Genomic DNA, 5,186 nt, shown 5'->3' with positions numbered 1-5,186 from the left:
GGCCCCCCCTGCGGCGGGGGGGGGGCGGGCCCCCCCTGCCACAGACCACTCTCTCCTGCCTTCCCATCTCCCAGGGTGGTCTGGGCAGCAGGAGCTGGGGGTGGGGGTCCCAGATGGGGGCTCGGACCCCGGCTTGACTACTTATGGAGGTAACCACTGAGCTTCTCTGCCTTCCCTCTCTCACCAGGATGTGTAGGTATCCTCCGACTCACCCGGGAAATGTCCCATCACTGGAGAAGGAGGACGCTGCTGGGTGTGAGGCCAAGGAGAGAGGGTCGAGGGCGAGTGGTGCCCTCCTTCCTGGCCCTCCGGCCCGGACCTGAGGACACCGGCAGGACAAGCTGTCTGCAGTGAGCTCTTGGGAAGCTGAGGCACAGCGGTCCAGCTTTGGGGCCCTGCGCTGTGGAAGACGCCGCTGTTCCTGTCTCTGGCAGCCCAAGGTCAGCGCCCCAGGCCCGGCCTTGGCTTCCCCACCAGGGCCTCAGTAAGGACCATGGCAGGGGCGGGGCGGGGGGTGCTCCTTCGAGGAGCCTCTTGGCCTTTGGGAGTTTCTGGAGCCAGAGGGGAGAACATGACAGACCGGCCAATGATGGCCGTAGATGACAGGCTGGTCCCTCCGAGGTGTTCGCAGAAGGCCTATGGGTGGAATGGTGTGCTGGCTTTTTCAAAGGCTTTGGCTGGAGGATGTCACGGACCAGGACAGGGTTCCACATGAAATCCGCGAGCTGGCGAGGTCCAGTAAGTGCTGCCAGCACTCACAGGGTCTTCTGAGCAAGAGACGGGGTCGGCCTGTCTGAGGGCACGGCACGGCCTCACTCAGACATCAGTTTTGTATCAGCAGCAAAGAGGTTCCGGTCCGTGATTCGTCCAGAAGAGGACTCCATCCAGAACGTGGCAGAAGCGAAGGGTAGCTGGTAAGTGAGAGGCCTTCTCCTGGGGACCCACCTGGAGGCACAACGCGCGTCCTGAGCAGCCTTGGGCCAGTCGCACGACCTCTCTGTCTCTCCGTTTGCTCACCTATGCATGAGGGAACTGGTTCTGCTTGCCTCAGAGGGCTGGCTCCTTCAGCTGGGTCCCCGAGTTGGTTCTCTGGGCAGTGCCCCCTTCACATCACCCATGGGGAGAAGCCCACAGGTCCTCCTGCCTCTGCCCAGGCTTCTCTGGCTGGAACTTTCTTCACAGGTGCCTGGGCTCGGAGCCTGCAGTCTGGGAGAGTGGGGAGCCCTCCTGCACGCGCTTGCTGCCTCGTCAGTGTCCCTGTGAGACATGGGGAGCTGAGGATCGCAGTGGCACATCTTAAATTAAAGGCCGGGCCATCAATCCCCTGGAGCAGACCGACATAACAAGGTGGGTGGCTCAGACTGCCACCTCACGGACAGTCGGGAGATATTAAAGAGCCGAGTCTCGAGTCCCCAAATCCCTTAACCAATTTCCCAGTGCCCAAGGGATCTGCATGCCAAGGGGAGTTCCCCAGGAGGGCCCGAGGGCTCTATTTCAGGACACCCTCTCTGTCTGGGGATGTCCACCTGCGATGGCCTTCCTGACTCTCCTGGCCTCCTGTTACCCCTGCCCGCACACTGGGGGAGTTAGCCCCACTGGAGTCAGGCTGCCCGAAGAGGTTGGGTGGAGAGCTTGGGTACCCGAAGCCAGGAGACTCGGGCACCCCGACGCTCGCTGTCTGCACACCTGGCCGAGTTGCCTAACCCTCCGGCTGTCAGCTTTCTCCCCTGTGAAATGGGAAGGGCAGCACTTCCTTCACAGGGTTGTTCTGCAGGTTGCATAAGCCACGCGATGCAGTGACACAGCGTCTGGCACATAGCGAGACCGCAGATACTAGCCATTAATGTTACTCTCCCTGGGCTCCCTGGGGTGGCATGGGCAGTACAGGTGCTGCTGCACTGTGCTGGAGACCATATGGGAAGGCTCTGGGTTCGAGTCCCAGAGCTATCTGAACACGTGGTATGGATGCATCCATGACCCTGGCTGGGGCAGGATTGTGGCACTAGGGCCCTGCTGAGGGTGACTCTCCCTCTCTTTGGAGATAGATAGGTAGACTTTTTTTGAAGTTTATTTTAAAATTTTATTCAGGATAGAGAGTGCATGCATGTCTGGACAAGGCAGAGAGAAGTCCCCCAACTGGGTCTTGCCATGCCACCAGCCCCTTCCCCGACCCTCCAGCTCCTCAGAATCGTGGGTGTACCCACACGCATGTGTACCCAGTGTGTTTCAGATTGACTGGGCTGGGGAACCGAACCTGACCATGGCCATGTGGCTTCTAGCATTGCGATTCAGCATGCAACTGGCTGCACCCTTGGGACTGGGTTGAAACACGGACTTTTGAAAAGAAAAAAAACAAACTTCCCTGGTATCCATACATAGGTCCTCCTCCCAGCTGTCGTTTTCTCTTAGGATTCCCTTCTTTGTTTGTCTCCCCTTACTTTTTTTTTTTTTTTTTGGAGAGATTTTCACTGTAGGGTGCGTGCGCTCGCCAGACAGACAGAGAGAGACATAGAGACAGAAAGCGAGAAATCACCCCCCAGGGGGGATGGTCACGCCGCAATCCCTTCTCCTCTATTCTCCTCTTGGGATCTTGGGCACGCACGCACACGCGCCCGGCGTGAGTTTTAAGCCACCGGGTCCGGGACACGAACCGCGGTCGACTACGTGGGAGTCCAGCGACATAGCCATTATGCTAACTGCTGGTTCCCTCCCCTTACTTTTTATATAGGCCTCAATGCTCACTCTCCTTCAGGAAGCCCTCCCGGACTGACCCTCTGAGACTCCATCTGACTGACTTCCATCCTCTGACAGACAAGGCTACGATTTGTATTTGATCATATTTGCAGCAACTGTTCTCTGCTGCTTCATTTTGTGGGATCCAAACCCCCCAGGCGCAAGGCCGGTGCTTCTCTTTTCTCCCCTCTCTTTGCCCTACAGCACCTGCCACAGCATAATGCACACAGTAGGTGCTCCAGAAACACCCATGCTTGTCAGGTGGGCAATTCCAGGACACTGGAAACAGAATCTCAGCGTTCCCAAGACTGGGCCTTTCATCTATTTTTAGAGTTTAAATGTTCCTCAAGAAAAAAAAAAAAACAACACACCCTCTAAATGTTCCTCAAAAAAAAAAAAAAAAAAAAAACCCTCGATTCCACTCGGTCTTTATATTGCAACCACACCAGCCTTTTCATGTCAGCCAGATGTATATCTCCCTCCTCCCCACCCGAAACACACCAGAATTTGAAAAATGAGGCGCTGGGCCTGAGAGCGGGAGATAGAGAGTGCTCGCTCTAAACCCTGACTGTTCTGTCAGACTGAAAACTTGGGGAGGGATTAGCTCTGGGTGAAAGGGAAGGTTCTGAAGGCTCAGCCCCGGGCGAGCAGAGCTGGGTTTTCTATGTAAAGATACATGGGATTTTGAAACGAAGTCCTTGATTCTGGAAGGTCAGCACTGTTGTTAGGCATCCCAGAGCACTGTCACTCCCTGGGGGGCAGGTGCAAGAACAGATCTGGTCACCTTGAAATGAGGACAGAGGACTGGCCCTGAAGTCCTGGTTGCAGTGGGTGTGGGCAGGCAGGGCTGAAGGTGGGCTGCGGCTGGCATGCAGGAAACACCTTGGAGGAGGCAACGGTAGCCCCTCTGGCTTGGTGGGGCTGGGCCGCTGGGCTCTGGGACGGTGGCGGTGGGTTATAATTATGAATTTGTAATTGCGATCAAGATAAATGACCATTTGGTCTGGTGGGACTCTTAGGGTAGGGCCCCTCAGACCATCTGGTTCTGGGTGGAGAAAGACTTCCTTGATGATCCGAGTCCCGCATCCCCCAGAGAACCGCAGCCGTCATGTTCTCGTCTGAGAGCGAGCGAGTGTTCATTCCGGTCTGCCCGCACCGCAACCAGTCAATAACAGGAACGCGGTGCAATTATTAAGCGCTCCCTGTGCCAGGCACGGCTCTGCGTGCCTTACACACATTTCACCCTGTGGTGTCCCTGGCAGCCCCACTAGACGGATCAGTATCTCCATTTGTGCGTGGGAAAATGGGCACAGAGGGGTTTCGTCTCACAGCCAGCAAATGGCAGGGTCCTGTGACTGGGAAGCCCCCCTGCTGACCACTCTCCTGGGGCCTAAGTTGTGACACCGGAGGGGCTTTCCCAGAATACCTGGGTTTTCAAGCCATCTATCACTCGGTGCTCCCCAGCCCCCAGGAGTGCCTGAGAGGCTATAGCTGGAAGTCAGAGATTGGGGAGAACTCAGAGAGGGGTGGAGACGGAGGATGACTGCTCCCCTGTGTCAGAGGACCAGCCAGCCAAACCCTGTGCCCGTTCTCCAAGTGAGGAGTGGAGGGGCCTGCCAGCCTGGGTCGCTGGCAGATGTGGTTGCAGAATCAGGACTTCCCACTCTAGCCAGGGGCCCAGTGATCACATGGTTTTGCTCTGCCTGGGTACCCTGCTTCTTCATTCCACTCTGGGAGGGCAGGAGTCTGTCCTGTCACCAAAGTCCCCGTGCCCACGTTGGTCCGATCGGTGAGAGATGCCCAGTCAATATTTGTGCAGAGAACCAAGACCAGGGTGCTCAGCCGGCTGGCTCTGCCCTCCAGCATCCCTCCCGGTAGGGCAGAGCGCTGCAGATTTCCACCTGGAACGCCAGCCTGGTGGGAAGCCGGTGGGCGCGGTGGGCCGGTCTGGAAGACCATCAGCCGCAACTCCATTCCAGCCTCCCATTAAGCCACCCCTGACCCTGCCCAACAGGGACGACAGAATCAGGGGCGAATGATTCATTCCCACTCTTGAGAAGTAGAGAGGGGTGCGTGGGAGGATGGGCCAGGGTTGTGTGATCGGGTGCTGGCACTGAAAGACGGTTGGCTCGGGTTCTGGAGTGCCCCGCTGGGCTGGCTGGGAAGGGGCAGAGGACAGCCGCCGGGCTGGGCCGGGAGCAGGCTGGGGCTCTAGCTGGGACTTTGGGGTGAGGGGGGGCGCGCAGGCGGAAGGCATTGGCGGCACAGCGAGCAGCGCCCTTAGAGGGGGTAGGGAGGGAGGGATGGAAACGAGGTGCCAGAGGGCAGCCTGAGCCCTAACCCGCCATCCTCCTAAAACACCCTGTGTGTGGGCGTGGCCCCCCAACCTCGGCGGGCGGCTGGGGGTTGGCGCACAAACGGGGCTGCAGAGGGGAGTCCGGAGCGCTGGCGGC

The 5,186-nt window shown here is 58.1% G+C and overlaps 1 long non-coding RNA gene across 1 annotated transcript; it reads left to right on the top strand.

Annotated features, from left to right (window-relative positions):
- Positions 1-854: 854 nt before the first annotated feature.
- Positions 855-2,926, top strand: LOC102494682 (uncharacterized). The gene is made up of 3 exons (XR_335885.1): positions 855-914; positions 1,183-1,347; positions 2,729-2,926. It is a non-coding gene; the product is annotated as an uncharacterized LOC102494682 (long non-coding RNA).
- The last annotated feature ends 2,260 nt before the right edge of the window (positions 2,927-5,186 follow it).

Source organism: Tupaia chinensis, unplaced genomic scaffold, assembly GCF_000334495.1.
Source record: "Tupaia chinensis unplaced genomic scaffold, TupChi_1.0 Scaffold000561_1, whole genome shotgun sequence".
Lineage (NCBI taxonomy): Eukaryota > Metazoa > Chordata > Mammalia > Scandentia > Tupaiidae > Tupaia > Tupaia belangeri.
This window is presented reverse-complemented; position numbering and strand designations above follow the sequence as displayed.